The following is a 21500-nucleotide window of genomic DNA, read 5'->3' on the forward strand; positions in this document are numbered from 1 at the left end:
ATTCCCCTCCCCCCACACTACATTCCCCCCCACTGTACATTCCCCTCCCCCCCACACAGTACTATCCCCTCCCCCCCACACTACATTGCCCCCCACAGTACTATCCCCTCCCCCCCCCCCACAGTACTATCCCCTCCCCCCCCCACAGTACTATCCCCTCCCCCCCCCACAGTACATTCCCCTCCCCCCCCCACAGTACATTCCCCTCCCCCCACACTGTACATTCCCCTCCCCCCACTGTACATTCCCCTCCCCCCCACTGTACATTCCCCTCCCTCCCCCCACTGTACATTCCCCTCCCTCCCCCCACTGTACATTCCCCCCTCCCCCCACTGTACATTCCCCTCCCCCCCCACACTACATTCCCCCCCCCCACACTACATTCCCCCCCACTGTACATTTCCCCCCCCCCACTGTACATTCCCCCCTCCCCCCCCCACACTACATTCCCCCCTCCCCCCCCCACACTACATTCCCCCCCACTGTACATTTCCCCCCCCCCCACTGTACATTCCCCCCTCCCCCCCCCACACTACATTCCCCCCTCCCCCCCCCACACTACATTCCCCTCCCCCCACACTACATTCCCCCCTCCCCCCCCACACTACATTTCCCCTCCCCCCACACTACATTCCCCCCTCTCCCCCCACAGTACTATCCCCTCCCCCACTGTACATTCCCCCCCCACACTGTACATTCCCCCCCCCACACTGTACATTCCCCCCCCACACACACTACATTCCCCCCTCCCCCCCCCACACACACACTACATTCCCCCCTCCCCCCCACACACACACTACATTCCCCCCTCCCCCCCCCACACACACACTACATTCCCCCCTCCCCCCCACACACACACTACATTCCCCCCTCCCCCCACACACTACATTCCCCCCTCCCCCCACACTACATTCCCCTCCCCCCACACTACATTCCCCTCCCCCCACACTACATTCCCCTCCCCCCACACTACATTCCCCTCCCCCCCCACAATACATTCCCCTCCCCCACAGTACCTTCCCCTCACCCCCTCACCTGACACCCCACTACCCCCCCCCCCTCACCTGACACCCCGCTACCCCACCGCCCACCGCAGAACGAAGAACGAAGAAGAGGAGAGGCTGAGATGGAGAAGCCACTCACCTTCCCGCCGGTTCCCACCGCAGAACGAAGAAGAGGAGAGGCCGAGATGGAGAAGCCACTCACCTTCCCGCCGGTTCCCACCGCCCACCGCAGAACGAAGAAGAGGAGAGGCCGAGATGGAGAAGCCACTCACCTTCCCGCCGCCCACCGCAGAACGAAGAAAAGGAGAGGCTGAGATGGAGAAGCCACTCACCTTCCCGCCGGTTCCCACCGCCCACCGCAGAATGAAGAAAAGGAGAGGCTGAGATGGAGAAGCCACTCACCTTCCCGCCGGTTCCCACCGCAGAACGAAGAAGAGGAGAGGCTGAGATGGAGAAGCCACTCACCTTCCCGCCGGTTCCCACCGCAGAACGAAGAAAAGGAGAGGCTGAGATGGAGAAGCCACTCACCTTCCCGCCGGTTCCCACCGCAGAACGAAGAAGAGGAGAGGCTGAGATGGAGAAGCCACTCACCTTCCCGCCGGTTCCCACCGCCCACCGCAGAACGAAGAAAAGGAGAGGCCGAGATGGAGAAGCCACTCACCTTCCCGCCGCCCACCGCAGAACGAAGAAAAGGAGAGGCTGAGATGGAGAAGCCACTCACCTTCCCACCGCCCACCGCAGAACGAAGAAAAGGAGAGGCTGAGATGGAGAAGCCACTCACCTTCCCGCCGGTTCCCACCGCCCACCGCAGAATGAAGAAAAGGAGAGGCTGAGATGGAGAAGCCACTCACCTTCCCGCCGGTTCCCACCGCCCACCGCAGAATGAAGAAAAGGAGAGGCTGAGATGGAGAAGCCACTCACCTTCCCGCCGGTTCCCACCGCCCACCGCAGAACGAAGAAAAGGAGAGGCTGAGATGGAGAAGCCACTCACCTTCCCGCCGGTTCCCACCGCCCACCGCAGAACGAAGAAAAGGAGAGGCCGAGATGGAGAAGCCACTCACCTTCCCGCCGCCCACCGCAGAACGAAGAAAAGGAGAGGCTGAGATGGAGAAGCCACTCACCTTCCCGCCGGTTCCCACCGCCCACCGCAGAACGAAGAAAAGGAGAGGCCGAGATGGAGAAGCCACTCACCTTCCCGCCGCCCACCGCAGAACGAAGAAAAGGAGAGGCTGAGATGGAGAAGCCACTCACCTTCCCACCGCCCACCGCAGAACGAAGAAAAGGAGAGGCTGAGATGGAGAAGCCACTCACCTTCCCGCCGGTTCCCACCGCCCACCGCAGAATGAAGAAAAGGAGAGGCTGAGATGGAGAAGCCACTCACCTTCCCGCCGGTTCCCACCGCCCACCGCAGAACGAAGAAAAGGAGAGGCTGAGATGGAGAAGCCACTCACCTTCCCGCCGCCCACCGCAGAACGAAGAAAAGGAGAGGCTGAGATGGAGAAGCCACTCACCTTCCCGCCGGTTCCCACCGCAGAACGAAGAAGAGGAGAGGCCGAGATGGAGAAGCCACTCACCTTCCCGCCGCCCACCGCAGAACGAAGAAAAGGAGAGGCTGAGATGGAGAAGCCACTCACCTTCCCGCCGGTTCCCACCGCAGAACGAAGAAGAGGAGAGGCCGAGATGGAGAAGCCACTCACCTTCCCGCCGGTTCCCACCGCCCACCGCAGAACGAAGAAAAGGAGAGGCTGAGATGGAGAAGCCACTCACCTTCCCGCCGCCCACCGCAGAACGAAGAAAAGGAGAGGCTGAGATGGAGAAGCCACTCACCTTCCCGCCGCCCACCGCAGAACGAAGAAAAGGAGAGGCTGAGATGGAGAAGCCACTCACCTTCCCGCCGGTTCCCACCGCAGAACGAAGAAGAGGAGAGGCCGAGATGGAGAAGCCACTCACCTTCCCGCCGGTTCCCACCGCCCACCGCAGAACGAAGAAAAGGAGAGGCCGAGATGGAGAAGCCACTCACCTTCCCGCCGGTTCCCACCGCCCACCGCAGAACGAAGAAAAGGAGAGGCCGAGATGGAGAAGCCACTCACCTTCCCACCGCCCACCGCAGAACGAAGAAAAGGAGAGGCTGAGATGGAGAAGCCACTCACCTTCCCGCCGGTTCCCACCGCAGAACGAAGAAGAGGAGAGGCCGAGATGGAGAAGCCGCTCACCTTCCCGCCGGTTCCCACCGCAGAACGAAGAAGAGGAGAGGCCGAGATGGAGAAGCCACTCACCTTCCCGCCGGTTCCCACCGCCCACCGCAGAACGAAGAAAAGGAGAGGCCGAGATGGAGAAGCCACTCACCTTCCCGCCGCCCACCGCAGAACGAAGAAAAGGAGAGGCTGAGATGGAGAAGCCACTCACCTTCCCGCCGGTTCCCACCGCAGAACGAAGAAGAGGAGAGGCTGAGATGGAGAAGCCACTCACCTTCCCGCCGGTTCCCACCGCCCACCGCAGAACGAAGAAAAGGAGAGGCCGAGATGGAGAAGCCACTCACCTTCCCGCCGCCCACCGCAGAACGAAGAAAAGGAGAGGCTGAGATGGAGAAGCCACTCACCTTCCCACCGCAGAACGAAGAAAAGGAGAGGCTGAGATGGAGAAGCCACTCACCTTCCCGCCGGTTCCCACCGCCCACCGCAGAATGAAGAAAAGGAGAGGCTGAGATGGAGAAGCCACTCACCTTCCCGCCGGTTCCCACCGCCCACCGCAGAACGAAGAAAAGGAGAGGCTGAGATGGAGAAGCCACTCACCTTCCCGCCGGTTCCCACCGCCCACCGCAGAACGAAGAAAAGGAGAGGCCGAGATGGAGAAGCCACTCACCTTCCCGCCGCCCACCGCAGAACGAAGAAAAGCAGAGGCTGAGATGGAGAAGCCACTCACCTTCCCGCCGGTTCCCACCGCCCACCGCAGAACGAAGAAAAGGAGAGGCCGAGATGGAGAAGCCACTCACCTTCCCGCCGCCCACCGCAGAACGAAGAAAAGGAGAGGCTGAGATGGAGAAGCCACTCACCTTCCCACCGCCCACCGCAGAACGAAGAAAAGGAGAGGCTGAGATGGAGAAGCCACTCACCTTCCCGCCGGTTCCCACCGCCCACCGCAGAATGAAGAAAAGGAGAGGCTGAGATGGAGAAGCCACTCACCTTCCCGCCGGTTCCCACCGCCCACCGCAGAACGAAGAAAAGGAGAGGCTGAGATGGAGAAGCCACTCACCTTCCCGCCGCCCACCGCCCACCGCAGAACGAAGAAAAGGAGAGGCTGAGATGGAGAAGCCACTCACCTTCCCGCCGGTTCCCACCGCAGAACGAAGAAGAGGAGAGGCCGAGATGGAGAAGCCACTCACCTTCCCGCTGCCCACCGCAGAACGAAGAAAAGGAGAGGCTGAGATGGAGAAGCCACTCACCTTCCCGCCGGTTCCCACCGCAGAACGAAGAAGAGGAGAGGCCGAGATGGAGAAGCCACTCACCTTCCCGCCGGTTCCCACCGCCCACCGCAGAACGAAGAAAAGGAGAGGCTGAGATGGAGAAGCCACTCACCTTCCCGCCGCCCACCGCAGAACGAAGAAAAGGAGAGGCTGAGATGGAGAAGCCACTCACCTTCCCGCCGCCCACCGCAGAACGAAGAAAAGGAGAGGCTGAGATGGAGAAGCCACTCACCTTCCCGCCGGTTCCCACCGCAGAACGAAGAAGAGGAGAGGCCGAGATGGAGAAGCCACTCACCTTCCCGCCGGTTCCCACCGCCCACCGCAGAACGAAGAAAAGGAGAGGCCGAGATGGAGAAGCCACTCACCTTCCCGCCGGTTCCCACCGCCCACCGCAGAACGAAGAAAAGGAGAGGCCGAGATGGAGAAGCCACTCACCTTCCCACCGCCCACCGCAGAACGAAGAAAAGGAGAGGCTGAGATGGAGAAGCCACTCACCTTCCCGCCGGTTCCCACCGCAGAACGAAGAAGAGGAGAGGCTGAGATGGAGAAGCCACTCACCTTCCCGCCGGTTCCCACCGCAGAACGAAGAAGAGGAGAGGCCGAGATGGAGAAGCCGCTCACCTTCCCACCGGTTCCCACCGCAGAACGAAGAAAAGGAGAGGCCGAGATGGAGAAGCCACTCACCTTCCCACCGCCCACCGCAGAACGAAGAAAAGGAGAGGCTGAGATGGAGAAGCCACTCACCTTCCCGCCGGTTCCCACCGCAGAACGAAGAAGAGGAGAGGCTGAGATGGAGAAGCCACTCACCTTCCCGCCGGTTCCCACCGCAGAACGAAGAAGAGGAGAGGCCGAGATGGAGAAGCCGCTCACCTTCCCGCCGGTTCCCACCGCAGAACGAAGAAAAGGAGAGGCCGAGATGGAGAAGCCACTCACCTTCCCGCCGGTTCCCACCGCCCACCGCAGAACGAAGAAAAGGAGAGGCCGAGATGGAGAAGCCACTCACCTTCCCGCCGGTTCCCACCGCCCACCGCAGAACGAAGAAAAGGAGAGGCTGAGATGGAGAAGCCACTCACCTTCCCGCCGCCCACCGCAGAACGAAGAAAAGGAGAGGCTGAGATGGAGAAGCCACTCACCTTCCCGCCGCCCACCGCAGAATGAAGAAAAGGAGAGGCCGAGATGGAGAAGCCGCTCAACTTCCCGCCGCCGAGGTGGAGAGGAGCAGCCGCCGTGGACGTTGCAGGCAGAGTGAGTGTGTCCTGTCCTCCATCTATCTCATCAGAATGCATGTGCTTCCATTGTAGAGACTCTTTAAAGGTAGAGTTAGGGACTGCAGGTATCAGGGTGCCTTGGCGTGGCCTGCAGCTTACGCATGTATTTGCAAATGTGTGCAACTAAACCCCTGTTTTTAATGCATACTGTTAGACAGGATAATTTGGCTGGTTGGTAAGTAGTGACTGGAAATCCTTTCGTTTTTGATCAGCGTGAGTGTGGAGTCAGTGAGCCAGCCCAGGAGAGCAAGTAAGTGATTGAAGCCGCTGCAGCGATGACATCACCTGTGACATGCCTATACCATCACCTGTGACGTGCCCGTACCGTCACCTGTGACGTGCCCGTACCGTCACCTGTGACGTGCCCTTACCGTCACCTGTGACGTGCCCTTACCGTCACCTGTGACCTGCCCGTACCGTGACCTGCCCGTACCGTGACATGCCTGTGCCATCACCTGTGAAATGCCCTTACCATCACCTGTGACGTGACCTGTGACATGCCCTTACCGTGACTTGTGACATGCCCTTACCGTCACCTGTGACATGCCCGTACCGTCACCTGTGACATGCCCGTACCGTCACCTGTGACATGCCCGTACCGTCACCTGTGACATGCCCGTACCGTCACCTGTGACATGCCCTTACCATGACCTGTGACATGCCCTTACCATGACCTGTGACATGCCCTTACCATGACCTGTGACATGCCCTTACCATGACCTGTGACATGCCCTTACCATGACCTGTGACATGCCTGTGCCATGACCTGTGAAATGCCCTTACCATCACCTGTGACATGCATGTACCATGACCACCATGATCACGATCACCTTCTGTTCCCGCCCGCTGCAGAGAGAGAGAGGACAGGAGAGCGAGAGCTGCACCTGCGTGACTTGAGGTCGGGACTGAGCTGACTGAGGTGAGGCAACGGAGTCGGATCGGAAGTCCGCAGAAGAAGTCGAGTGTTAGTGAGTGACCGTCCCTACCTCTACCTGAAGGCTGCCTGGTAACGGTAAGTGAATGATGCCTCGGGGGGAGGGGGGCCCAGGGGCCCGGCCCGCACACTGTCCTGTCAGTCAGTTGTTCTGGTGCTATGAAGGGGGCACACACGCTGATCTCTGCATTGGGGGCACCATGTACGCTGGTCACTGCATTGAAAGGGGGCATGTACTGTGGGATTAGTGCTAGGGGGGTCTGTACTGTGGGATTAGTGCTAGGGGGTCTGTACTGTGGGATTAGTGCTAGGGGGCATGTACTGTGGGATTAGTGCTAGGGGGCATGTACTGTGGGATTAGTGCTAGGGGGCATGTACTGTGGGATTAGTGCTAGGGGGCATGTACTGTGGGATTAGTGCTAGGGGGTCTGTACTGTGGGGTTTGAGCTAGGGGGCCTGTACTGTGGGATTAGTGCTAGGGGGTCTGTACTGTGGGGTTTGTGCTAGGGGGTCTGTACTGTTGGATTAGTGCTAGGGGGGCTGTACTGTTGGATTAGTGCTAGGGGGGCTGTACTGTGGGGTTTGTGCTAGGGGGTCTGTACTGTGGGATTAGTGCTAGGGGGTCTGTACTGTGGGATTAGTGCTAGGGGGCATGTACTGTGGGATTAGTGCTAGGGGGCATGTACTGTGGGATTAGTGCTAGGGGGCATGTACTGTGGGATTAGTGCTAGGGGGTCTGTACTGTGGGGTTTGAGCTAGGGGGCCTGTACTGTTGGATTAGTGCTAGGGGGTCTGTACTGTGGGATTTGTGCTAGGGGGTCTGTACTGTGGGATTTGTGCTAGGGGGTCTGTACTGTGGGATTTGTGCTAGGGGGTCTGTACTGTGGGATTTGTGCTAGGGGGCCTGTACTGTGGGGTTTGTGCTAGGGGGGCTGTACTGTGGGATTAGTGCTAGGGGGTCTGTACTGTGGGATTAGTGCTAGGGGGTCTGTACTGTGGGATTAGTGCTAGGGGGTCTGTACTGTGGGATTAGTGCTAGGGGGTCTGTACTGTGGGATTAGTGCTAGGGGGTCTGTACTGTGGGATTAGTGCTAGGGGGTCTGTACTGTGGGGTTTGTGCTAGGGGGTCTGTACTGTGGGATTTGTGCTAGGGGGTCTGTACTGTGGGATTAGTGCTAGGGGGTCTGTACTGTGGGGTTTGTGCTAGGGGGCCTGTACTGTGGGGTTTGTGCTAGGGGGCCTGTACTGTGGGGTTTGTGCTAGGGGGCCTGTACTGTGGGGTTTGTGCTAGGGGGCCTGTACTGTGGGGTTTGTGCTAGGGGGCCTGTACTGTGGGATTAGTGCTAGGGGGCCTGTACTGTGGGATTAGTGCTAGGGGGCCTGTACTGTGGGGTTTGTGCTAGGGGGCCTGTACTGTTGGATTTGTGCTAGGGGGCCTGTACTGTGGGGTTTGTGCTAGGGGGCCTGTACTGTGGGGTTTGTGCTAGGGGGCCTGTACTGTGGGGTTTGTGCTAGGGGGCCTGTACTGTGGGGTTTGTGCTAGGGGGCCTGTACTGTGGGGTTTGTGCTAGGGGGCCTGTACTGTGGGGTTTGTGCTAGGGGGCCTGTACTGTGGGGTTTGTGCTAGGGGACCTGTACTGTGGGGTTTGTGCTAGGGGACCTGTACTGTGGGGTTTGTGCTAGGGGACCTGTACTGTGGGGTTTGTGCTAGGGGGTCTGTACTGTGGGATTAGTGCTAGGGGGTCTGTACTGTGGGATTAGTGCTAGGGGGCATGTACTGTGGGATTAGTGCTAGGGGGCATGTACTGTGGGATTAGTGCTATGGGGTTTGTGCTTGAGGGGTTTGTGCCGGGGGGGGGGTCTGTACTGTGGGGTTTGTAAATTTGTAAAATCTTACCTGTAAAATTCCTTTCTCTGAGTCCTCCGACAGTCGCCGCCTCCTCTAAATCATCACTGTTGGGTATTGTCTTCCTATCCGTAGGAGTAGCTAGGCATATAGACAGTCCAAAGTCAAAAAGGCATTAGCATATACACACCCATGGGGGCTGTCCCATCTGGTCAATACCCCCCTGCATCACCACTCCCAACTCAGTTTGGTAGCATAGCAGTAGGTAATGAGAACCCCAAAAGAGGGGCGGGGGCGGCGACTGTCGGAGGACTCAGAGAAAGCAATTTTACAGGTAAGATTTTACAAAAATTCAGTTTTCTCTTACGTCCTCCGACAGTCACCGCCTCCTCCAAGTCATCACTGTTGGGATGTCCCAAAGCAGTATAGACATGAGGAGTGGGAGACGCAACCGTAGAAGAGGCAACACAGTACCCACATCAGAGAAAGGAATCTTACATGCACCGTAAGAGAACCTACTGGGCAACAGAAAACCATGCTCAACAGGAGCAACAGCCCAGGAAAGCAAATGCCAACAGCCAAGGGTCCATCATGGCCCTGCCGCACAGAGAACTTGCGGCCAAAAGAAGCATCAGCTGATGCCAGAACATCTACTTTGTAGAATTTGGAAAAAGTGTGCACCGACGACCAAGTCGCCGCCTTGCACACCTGGGCCACCGAGGCCGATGCCAAGAGGCCCAGGATGCACTCAGACCTGGTAGAGTGCACCTTAACAGGGAAGGGCGGAACCCGTTCCTTCAAGGCATAAGCCTGTTCAATGGTCTGACTGATCCATTTGGCAATGGTCGCTGCGGACGCAGCCATGCCCTTCCGAGATCCCTCAGGAAGGACAAAACAGGGAATTCGTCTTCCAAAGATGGCGGACCGCGCAAAAAAATGCACCGCTGCGGTCGCCGCACAATCAAACGTCTGCACCCCCAACAATGCACCTAGGTGACACAGGGACCCCCAGGCAACATACAGATCTGCACAAGCGATCCCCGCAGGGATCGCACAGGGAGTCACACAGGCACAGACACGGGGAACACACAGCAACACAGACTACCACCCCAGACAGAGGCCCCACACAGAAAAGTACTTACCTGTACCAGATGGCGTGGGGAGCCTCTATGCATGGATAACCTCTGTCCTCATCTGACAGGGAGTGCCGTGAGCCAGGGACATGACGCTGCAGCACCGCAGACTAGTCCTGTGAGGTAGCCACCTCACGGCTGCATCCCTTCGTCGTTCGTAATGCCAGGGCGAACCATAGCTGAACGCTCAATGGCGGGCTGGGGGTCCATCTGACTCTTTTGCTCTGGAGAACCAGGGCGGCCAGTCCGAATCCCAGCACCGCAAGATCCATCTTAATCCGAAGAGAAGACTAACACTAGAAGCTGACAAAATAAACAGCTAGTAAAGTCAAAGAAAAAAACTGACATTTTCAAAGAAAATCAAATAAAAGATTAGGAAGGCTGAGACTGAAGCCCCAGCACAAGGGAAGCCTGACTATTCCTGACGCTAGGCAGATTAAAACTGAGTTGGGAGTGGTGATGCAGGGGGGGTATTGACCAGATGGGACAGCCCCCATGGGTGTGTATATGCTAATGCCTTTTGTCTTTGGACTAAGTCTATATACCTAGCTATTCCTACGGATAGGAAGACAATACCCAACAGTGATGACTTAGAGGAGGTGGCGACTGTCGGAGGACGCAAGAGAAAATACCATTTTCATTACTTAAGTCCCTTAACATCCCCTCCAAAATCTTGCAGACTACAGATGTTATATGCCGGGTAACTATAGGCCGGTCAGCCTATCTCGGCCCCTTTTTAAATATTGGTACCACGTTTTTTCCAACCAGCTGGCACCATACCCGCCTGTAAACTATCCTTAAAGATGAAGAATAATGGTCTGGCAATCACCTGGCTGAGCTCTTTAAGAACCCTCGGGTGCAAGCCATCCGGTCCCGGTGATTTATTTATGTTAAGTTTCTCTAGTTTAGTTCTAAGTCTATTTTCTGTTAGCCATGGCGGCACTTCCTGAGGTGTATTATTTAGTTCGGCCTTACAAGCTGGGTTCGTTTAGCCCCCCGATTCTTTTGTGAAGACTGAAGAGAAGAAATTATTTAACACTTCCGCCTTTTCTATGTCCTCAGTGGCCATATTTTCTTTGTCATCTTTTATGGGGCCAATGTGTTTTGGCCTCGCTTTCTTACTGTTTATATACTTAAAGAACTTCTTGGGGTTCTTTTTACTCTCCTCCTCTATATGTCTCTCGTGTTCTATTTTAGCCGCCCTGATTTCATCTTTACATTTCTTATTACACTCTTTGTAATGCTTGAATGCTGTCAATGACCCATCAGTCTTGTATTTTTTGAAGGCCTTTTCTTTAGCACTAATATACATTTTTATGTTGGAGTTTAGTCACTCAGGGTTTAGTTTTGCTCTTTTAAATGTATTTCCCTTTGGAATGCACTGGTCAATCCCCTTGTTTAGTATGCTCTTGAAGCACTCCCATTTTTCCTCCGTGTTCTTTGTTCCCAGGGTTCTATCCCATTTGATATTTTCTAGCAGAGAGCGCAGTTTTGGGAAATTGGCTCTTTTGAAATTCAGTCTCCTTATATTACCCTTGTGCTTCCTATTACTGTAATTAATACTGAAACTTATTGACCTATGGTCACTGTTTCCTAAGTTGCCCCGTATTTCTATATCCATGAGCAGGTCTTTATTGTTGGTAATCAGTAGGTCAAGTACCGCATTGTTTCTTGTCGGTGCATTCACCATCTGACCCGTGAAATTGTCCTGCAAAACATTTAGGAACTGCCGAGCCTTGGCTGAGTGTGCGGTTCCTTCTGCCCAGTCTATATCTGGATAATTAAAGTCCCCCATTATAATGACATTTCCCACCCTTGCTGCCAATCCTATCTGTAAAATGAGGTCCGCCTCCCCCTCCTCCCTCTGGTTGGGGGGCCTATAGCATACGCCCAATATTACCTTCCCCACCGCGCCTTCCCTTTGAAGCTCTACCCATAGGGATTCTGCCTCGTCCATAGCTCCATTATTAATATCATCCCTCATATTTACCTGTATACTGGTCTTAATATACAGACATACCCCTCCCCCTTTTTTACCTTCTCTATCTCTGCGATAAAGGAAATACCCCTGAATGGTCGCCATTCAGTCATGAGAGCTGTCAAACCAAGTCTCAGTTATCCCCACAAAATCTAAGTCCTCCTCATACATCAGCAGCTCCAGCTCTCCCATCTTGTTGGCCAGGCTTCTGGCATTGGTATACAAACCTCTTAATTTTGATCGGTTACATTTATCCTCATTTGATGTTTTTAGGCTGCTCTCTTGATTTTTCCCCATACCCACCCTGGGTTTAGGAGCTCCGAACACCCTACCGCTAATGCCCCCATTTGTGCCCTCTGAATCTTGCTTTCCACTGGCTAATTCTACATCTGTACCCTCCCCCCTGACACCATCTCTTGTATCATGTCCGCAGTCTCTGACCATCTCCTGTATCATGTCCGCAGTCTCTTACCATCTCCTGTACCATGTCTGCAGCCTTCGACCACCTCCTGTATCATGTCCACAGCCCCACACTTTTGTCTATACTCGGGGGTCAAGTCCTGGGAAAAGAGTAAGCGCCGCATTTGTGTATCTGTGCCATCCATACCAGTCCACCTGCACCTCCATCATGACTGTGGCTTGGGCCTAAAAAGTAAGCGCCGCATTTTGTGCATCTGACTATGCCATCCATACCAGTCCGGGTGCACCTCCATCATGACTGCCTAAACTGAAGCTTTATCCCCAAGCAGGAGCGGCCATTAATCTTCTTTCTCCAGTTACAGTATATTGGTCAAATTACAAGTTAACTTTATGGGGGTAACACAGTTTCAGCTAAAGTTAGTGTGTTCACAGGGTAGCAATGCCAGGGAAATGCAGCTTTAAAATGTATGGCTTGATCATGATGAAAAGTATGAGAGGTGGCTGGAGAAAGATCAGGACCCGAGACGTGCTAAATGTACAGTGTGTGTTGTAAAACGTTTGACATTTCGAACATGGGAGAGGCAGCGCTGTCTAGCCACGCTAAAGGTGCAAAGCACCAGTCTTCAGCTGCGTGCTCGACAGCTTCCAAGCCGATCGCTGGCTTTTTTACCCGTGCGCCTGACACCGGCTTCCAGCTGCGGCAGTGGTGCTTCCATCTCATCCACTGTAAAACAAGGGACCATTTTGAGTGACGCTGTATCCAGAAACGAAACCCTAACTGCAGAAGTACTGTACACTACAAAGATTGTCATTTATTTTAGTAAAATATGCTGGGTGTGACATGGATTTTCTTCTTATTTAACATTTATACATAGACATTTCATGAAACTTTAGGTCATGAATATTTACGTGAAGTCATGGAAAAGTCACGGAATTTTATTGGTAAAAATGTGTATGAACCCTGAATTAAAAATACTGTCTTGAGGGAAAGATTCCTTAAAGAAATAGACTAAGGGTTCGAAAGGCTCCTTTGTCCAGTAGAACCACTGACAAATTCCATTTGGGAAAAATGTTTGCAGGTGCTGGTTTGGAACGAATAAGTGCCTTAAAAGAACCTTGCGACCAAGGCTTCTGAGGCAACTGGTCTCTCCAGAAATACTCCTAAGCCGGCTACTTACACTTTAAGAGTACTAATTGCCAAACCCTTTTCCACACCATTCTGCAGGAACTCCAAAACTGATACAATACTTTCCAAAGTTTGGTTTGTTAAATGACACAAAGTATTGTAGGTTTTCCAAACTTCAGCGTAGATGGCCCTAGTAACCTTCCTACTTGAAAGTAAAGTGGTTACTAGAGGTTACAAGAGTCCTTTATCTTTTAATATCTGCTCCTCAAATATCAGGCAGAGAGGTTCAGCCTGGCCACCTCTGGGTGACATACTGGCCCCTGAAGCAGCAGATCCTGTTGAAGAAGAGGGAGCTGAAAACGGTGATTCTGATCGCTCCAATTTGGCACAAAAGAGCTTGGTTCTCAACTATTCTACAGTTGGCAGTCAAACCCTGACGCTCTTTCCTCCTGTATTTTCCATAATACCAGCGAAATGAGCTGAAAAGGGGGGAAAGCATAACCCAGAAGAAGGTTCCGAGGATGCGCCAAGGCATCTATTCCAAGGGAACTGTCGTTTCGGTGGAGAGAAAAGTAAAGAGGGAGCTTTGCGTTTTCTCTTGACACAAACAAGTCTACTTCTGGCTGTCCCCAAGTCCTGGTGATTAATGCAAAGACTTCTGGATTCAGGCTCCAATCTGCTTCCCGAACTTTCCACCACCTGCCCTTGATATGGACCGCTGATAAGGAAAGTAACTGACTTTCCGCCAACCCCAGGATTTCGGTCAACAGGGACTGAACAGTCCTGCTTCTTGTGCTCCCTTGTTTGTTTAGATAAGCCACCGTCTCGGCGTTGTCCAATAAGATTGTCACATGGGACCCCTGGAGGTTCGGAGGGAAGACAGCCAAAGCCAAAGGGACCGCTTTTAACTCTCTCCAGTTTGAGGACTTCCTTGCCTCGGCCTGGGACCAAACACCTTGTGCCAGATTCTGATTCCAGTGGGCTCCCCATCCCAACATGCTGGCATCTGTTATCACTCTTTCTTCAACTGGGAAGGTCCATAATAAGCCCCTTGACAAAGTTGCTTGATTTCTCCACCACCAGAGGGTCCTTTTGACCTTAGTGGGGATCGTCACTTTTGTTTCTAGGGTTTTTTGACTGTCATCCCAAACTTTCAGCAAGAAATCTAGTAGTGGTCTGAAATTTGGGTTTTGCCCATTGAATGGCTGGTATAGCCGAGGTTAGGGTTCCCAGGGCTGACATAACCCTTCTGACCTGACTGATTAACTCCTGATTTGTCTGTAGCATGGCTACTATACTCTGTATTTTGTTTTCCTTTTCTTCTGGAAGGAACATTTTCTGTTCCATTGAACTTAACTTGAAGCCAAGAAACTGTACCCACTGCGCTGGAGTGAAGCTTGACTTTTGAAGGTGTACAATCCAACCCAAGGATTCTAAGTGGCTGCGAGCCTTGCTTAGAGCAATTTTTTTGCAACCTTTCCCTGGAAGGAGCAAAGAAGAGGAGGTCGTCTAGGTATGGAATCACTGAGATTCCTTGAAGGCGGAGAGGTGCCAGGCACTCTGCTATTACCATTGTAAAAATTTGAGGGGCCGATGAAAGAGCAAAAGGAAGGGCTCTGAATTGCAGATGGAAGATTTCCTCTCCCCTATCCACAGCCAACCTCAGGAATCTTTGGGACTGAGTGGTTATGGGAATATGCAGATAAGCATCCCTTAAAGCAATCGATGCCATGAAGCATCCTTTGATTAACAAATTCCTGACAGTGAAGATTGAATCCATACGAAATCTTTTGTACAGAACTGACATGTTTAATGGTTTCAGGTTGAGAATGAGGCAACAATGCCCGGATGGCTTCCTTATCAGGAAAATATGGGAAAATATGGGAATAGAATACCTGATGTCGTTCTCCTGATACTTGACTCAACTCATTGTCGCATCAAGTCCTTTAATAGGTCCTTCATAACCAGGGCTTTTGTTGTGTCTCTTGGAAGGTTTGTGACAAAATATCTTTCTGGTGGAGGATCTGAAAATTCTATCCGGTAGCCTTGGGACAGCATAGCCAAGATAACCTACCGTTAGTAGACCGGTAACGGTTTTTCTACGAACCTTCCAGGATGGCAAACTTATGAGAGATGTCATGCTCCTCCCTACCGGAAACACAATCAATTCACAGCTTGTTAAAAGGCCCCACCCTTCCCCTTGTCCCTCAGTTGTACAGGAGTAGTTTCCACAACCAATAAAACAAGGAATGTATAATCACTTAGGTATTTACCACCTACCTTATACATTTTTACCACACACCCTTTTAACAGGGCGGGAAGTAGGCCTGCCGTCCTGGAAGGTTCGTAGAAAAACCGTTACCGGTCTACTAACGGTAGGTTTTCCCTGCTCACCTTCCAGGACGGCAAACTTATGTGAGGATAATAAATCAACCACAGGCCAACCTTAGGGTGAGACCACTGCCTGTAGGACCTTTCAGCCAAAGGCTAGATCTTGCTGAGGACAGCACCTCCACTCAGTAGTGCTTCAGAAATGTGTCATGGCTGGACCAGGTGGCTGCATTGCGGATCTGTTCCCAAGGCGCTCCAGCTTTTTCGGCCCAGCATGTCGCCAGGGCCCTTGTTAAGTGTGCTTTCAGCTTTGCTGGCACAGGAACACCTGAAACCTCGTAAGACATGGTAATGGCACATCTAATCCACCTAGAGACTGAAGGTTTTGAGGTCTGCAGTCCCTTTCTTGGTCCAGAGTGGAGAATTATAAGATGACTAGATCGAAACTCCTTGGTCCTCTGTAAATACGTAAGGCGGCACCGCCTCACATCTAACGAGTGAACTTTTTTCTCTTTTTCATTCTTAGGGCTATTACAGAAGGATGGCAAGATTATTTCCTGCTTCCTGTTAAAGGAAGATGCTACCTTGGGCAGATATAATGGATCTGGCCTGAGAATAATCCTATCCGGGAGGATTAACATAAATGGCTCTTTTATAGAGAGCCCTTGTAGGTCCCCTACTCTTCTGGCCGTCGTGACAGCCAACAGGAAGGCTAGTTTTAAGGTTAATAACTTAAATGGAACCGAACCTCCTCTATAGGTTCAAAAGGGCTACTAGATAAACTTTCTAGAACCCTAGTCAAATCCCAAGGTGGGAACCTGTTTCTAGTGACAGTGGTAGCTCTATCCCTGGCTAACAAAAATCTCTTAACTAGAGGCTCCTTCGCAAGTCTTGCGTCTAGAAAAACAGAGAGCTGCTATCTGTACCCGAAGGGTGTTAACCGCCACACCCTTTTCTACCCAATCTTGTAAAAATTCCAAGATTGTAGGGACAGAGGTAAAGGCAGTTTGCTTCTGCCTACACCAAGTACAAAAGGTTTTCCAAACTTTTAGATATATCTTTTTTGTTACTGCTTTTCTGCTCATTAAGAGTGTACCTATCACTCTGAGCAAACTTTCAATCTTAGGACCTGGCGCTCACTAACCAGGCCGTCAGTTGGAAGAAGTCTGGTTTTGGGTGCAAAACTGGTCCCTGCGATAGCAGATCCGGGAAACTCGGGAGCTTCCAAGGGGTAGCTAACGAGAAGGTCTTTAGGGTTGCAAACCATGCCCGAGTTTCTGTAGAACTCGAGGAATCAGGACTAGAGGGGGGAAGGCATAAGCCAACCTGAACTTCCATGTTTGGGCCAGGGCATCCAGGCCCGACATTCCCTTTTCCTTAGTCAGGGAAAAGAACCTTTCTAATTTCCTGTTTTGCCGTGTGGCAAACAGATCCACCTCTGGGCATCCAAACTTTTTGACCAGCATCTGAAATGCCCTGGGACTTAATTTACACTCCTCTTGCTTTATGGGATGACGACTGAGAAAGGCTGCTTCCCCATTGTTTTCGCCTTTTATATGGAAGGCCATCAGGAGACTATTATCCCTTCGGCCCAACCCAGGATTTCCTGGGTCAGTTCCAAGAGGTCTTGACCTGGTGCCTCCTTGGTGATTTAGGTAGGCTACTGTTGTAGCATTGTCAGAGAAGATCTGCACATCTTTGTCCCCGCTTTCATTTCTCTGAAGTTTGAGGAGGCTTGTGCCACCTCCTTGTCCCTGAGCTTGAGCTCCTTCTAGATGTGCCCCCCACCCCCAAGCGCTTGCGTTCGTGTTGACCCTTACTGGGTCCCACTGACCCCAAGGTCTGCCTTTTCTCAGATTGCTTGGATTCAACCACCAGTCTAGGGACGTCTTTACCTGGGAGGTGAGGACCACTATCTCTTCCAGGGACTCTACCTTCTTGTCCCAAGAGAAAAGGTGGAAGAACTGGAGGTCTCTGGAATGGAACTGTGCCCAGATTACTGCTGGGATGAGTCAAGGTCTGAACCTGGGTTGTCAAGGGAGAACTTTTTATGGCTGATTTAGCCAGCCTAGTGTCTGCAGGATTGTCATTACCCTCTGGGTATCTGAATTCACCTGATCTGCAGATGGACCGAAGATCAGTAAATCATCCAGATAACTTACCGTTAGTGTACTGGTAATGGACTTTCTAAAGATCCTTCCAGGACAGCAACATGTGAGAGGGAATATGCTACACCCTTCCGGAAACACAATCAATTAAGGCTTGTTAAAAGGTCCACCCTTCCCCTTGCCCCTCAGTAATGGAAAGTAGGTTTTCCAACCGATATACAAGGGATACTTGTCACATAGTTATACAATAACTAACATTTTTTTTTTTTTTTACATATACCTCCCCCTTTTTAAAGGGTGGGAAGTAGGCCTGCCGTCCTGGAAGGATCTATAGAAAGTCCGTTACCAGTACACTAACGGTAAGTTTTCTCATATACACTTTTAGAACGGAAACATGTGAGAGGATAATCAAGGAACCCACACGGGCCTACCTTAGGGTGGGACCACTGCCTGTAAAACCTTTTGGCCAAAGGCAAGGTCTTGTTGAGACAATACCTCCACACGGTAGTGCTTCAGGAAAGTGTCTTGACTGGACCAGGTAGCTGCATTACGGATCTGTTCCTGGGAGGCTCCCGCTTTCTGCGCAGGATGTTGCCAGGGCCCTTGTCGAATGTGCCTTCAGCTTTGCTGGAGCAGGGCAACCTGAAACTTCTTAAGATATGGTAATGGCTCGTTTGATCCACCTAGAGACTGCCGGCTTTGAAGCCTGCAGTCCCCTCCTTGGTCCAGAATGGAGAACCAGAAGATAGCTAGATTTTCTACATTCCCTGGTTCTTTCTAGATATACTTGGAGGCATCTCCTTACATCCAAGCAATGAAATGTTCCCTCTTTCATTCTTGGGATTATCACAGAAGGAAGGTAAGATTATTTCTTGCTTCCTGTGAAAAGATGAAGCTACTTTGGGCAGATACATTGGGTCTGGCCTAAGAATAATCCAATCTGGCAGGACCAACATAAAAGGTTCTTTTATGGACAGACTTTGCAGATCCCAAATCCTTCTGCCTGTAGTGACAGCCAAAAGGAAGACTAGTTTTAGGGACAAGAACTTTAGAAATTTGTCTAAGAGCTCAAAAGGTTTACTAGATATCGCCTCTAGTACCCTAGATAGATCCCAAGGAGGGAACGTCTCCCTCACCATCGAGGTCATTCTCTGCCTTGCTAACAAAAATCTTTTAATTAAGGATTCTTTTGCAAGATTTTTATCCAGAAAAACTGAAAGTGCTGCTATCTGTACCCTAAGGGTGTTAACCGCCACACCCTTATCTGCCCCATCCTGTAAAAATTAATGGATTATGGGAACAGAGGCAGAGGAAATTGCTTTTTGACTCTGCCAGGCACAGAAAAGTTTCTAAACGTTGGAATAGATTTTTCTGGTTACAGGCTTTCTGCTTAGAAGAAGGGTATCTATGACTATCTGAGCAGCCTTTGTCTTAGGATTTTACGCTCACTAACCAAGCTGTCAATTGAAAGAATTATGGTCTGAAGTGACAAGGTCTTCCTTGGCCACCAAGGTGCAATCAGGATGAGATACAGAAGCTCAGTGGGGTTCCAGGGCTGCAAGGTTCTGGGAAATCAGTTTTAAGGGGGGAAAGGCATACGCTAGTTTGAAGTGCTATGTCTGTAACAGAGCATCCAGACCTAATGCCCTGCTTTCCCCTGACAGGGAAAATCATTTTTTTACTTTCCTGTTCTGAGGGGTGGCAAACAGATCTACCTCTGGATGTCCAAACTTTTGGACCACCGTTTGAAACACTCCTGGGTTTAGCTCCCACTCCGTTTCCCTTATGGCCTGGCGACTGAGGAAGTCTGCTTCCCAATTGTCCTTCCCTTTTGTGTATTGCCGACAATGAGATTACTCTCCCTACGGCCCAGCTCAGAATGTCCTGAGTGGTTCTTAATAGGGTCTCTGACCTTGTCCCGCCTTGGTGGTTCAGGTAAGCTACTGTTGCTCATTTTTTCTTAGGGCTTCTCCTACAGCTCTGAGTTCCCTGTAAATGGACGAAGTTTTTGCTACCTGTGTATCCCAGGTTTCTTGAGTGTGAGTTCCTTGTAAATAAGCTCCCCACCCCCAGGTACTCGCATCTGTGGTGATTACAGAGGGTCTCCATTGCCCCCAGGACCTGCCCTTCCTGAGATTTTGTGGCCTTGTCCACCATTTTAGGGCAGCCTTTACCTGGGAGGAAAGGGCCAACATCTCGTCCAGGGACTCCTGTCTTTTGTCCCAGGAGGACAGTTGGAAATACTGCAGGTCTCTTGAATGGAGTTGTGCCCATTCCACAGCTGAGATGCAGGCTGTCATTAATCCCAGAATTCTCATGACCTGTCTCCTGGAGTACAGAGGGAGAAAATGAGCGTTTTTTACCGCTGAGACCACCTTTTCCACTGGGAGGAAGAGTTTTTGGGATCTGGAATCTGATACCCTAAATAGATTTGAACTTGTGCAGGCTTCATGGAAGACTTCTCTACATTTATAAACCATCCCAGTGTTTGTAAAATGTCTAACACTCTTTTGGTGTCTTCCCAGGCTTGCTCTGCTGACGGTGCATATATCAGCAGATCGTCCAGGTATGGGATTAAGGTTAATCCCTACATGTGCATATAAGCCACTGCCTGCCAGGATTTTTGTAAAAGCCTTGGACTTTTTGCTAAGCCAAAAGGAAGGACCCTGAACTGCCAGTGTGCCGTCCCTCCTTCAGTGACCACCGTAAATCTCAGGAAAGCCTGGTGTTCCTGATGAATTGGAACATGTAGGTAGGCATCCCTGAGATCCAGGGTAGTCATGAAAACATCTTTTAGTAGATTCTGACTGAATGGATACTTTCTATCGAGAATTTTTTGTATATTAGGAATTTGTTTAGGTTCCTGAGATTTATAATCAGGCGATGTTTTCCTGACGGTTTTGGTACTACAAATATGTGGGAGTAAAAGCCTTGGTAATGTTGATCTACTGGCACAGGGGTTATCGCCATCTGATCTGCCAAGTCCCAAATTCCTCCTAGAAGGGTTTCTCTCTTTTTTATATCCTTTGATGGATAAGTCAGGGCTATCTCTGGTACTGGTTGAAACAGAAATTCCAGTCTGTATCCTTCCTGAATAATTGAGAATGTAAGGACCAGCTGATATCTTTTCCCGCTGGGGAAAGAAATGGGATAACCTGCCTCCCACCTTGATCTTGGCGTCACTTTTGCTCATTTGCACCATAGGAGGGGAAAAGCAAACTCCCTCTTTGCCTTCCCCTTCCCTGGTCTCCTCTTTTTGTTTGTCCTCTGAAGGATCTCTGTGGATATCTATCCTGGGGGGCACAAAAAAAGTTTTTGTTTCCCTTTTTTTGTTTTGTTAGGGAAACGTTTCCCCTTTTCTGAAGACTTTGCTAAGGTTTCATCCAGCCCAGGTCCAAACAGCAAAGACCCTTCGAAGGGTAATGCACAGAGTTTTAACTTGGAGGTAACACCTCCTTACCAAGTTTTAACCCATGTAGCCCTCCTGGCTGAGTTAAGAAGTGCTGCTGTTTTTGCCGAGGCTATTATTGATTCTACTGCTGTATCAGCTAGATAAGCTACAGCTTTTTCTATCACTGCTAGAGAATCTAGGATCTCTTGGGACCCTTTGTTTACTGAGACATGCTTGGTCAGTCTCCCAACCCAGAAATCTGTGTTTCTACATGTAGCAGCTAAGGCTGTAGTCATGTTAAGGGAATTAGCACTCCAGGCCTTATAAGAGATACCATGGAAAGGAAGGCTGAATCTCTACTATTTCCAGAGTCCTCAAAGGATAAATCAGATCTTTTTGATACTTGAGCTAAAGGAGCATCTAATTTTAGATTTTTTGTAAATCTTTCTAGCTCCTCATTAACCACTTAAGCCCCGGAAGATTTTACCCCCTTCCTGA

This window comes from Pelophylax lessonae (genome assembly GCF_965119305.1).
Source record: "Pelophylax lessonae genome assembly, chromosome: 3".
Classification (NCBI taxonomy): Eukaryota; Metazoa; Chordata; class Amphibia; order Anura; family Ranidae; genus Pelophylax; species Pelophylax lessonae.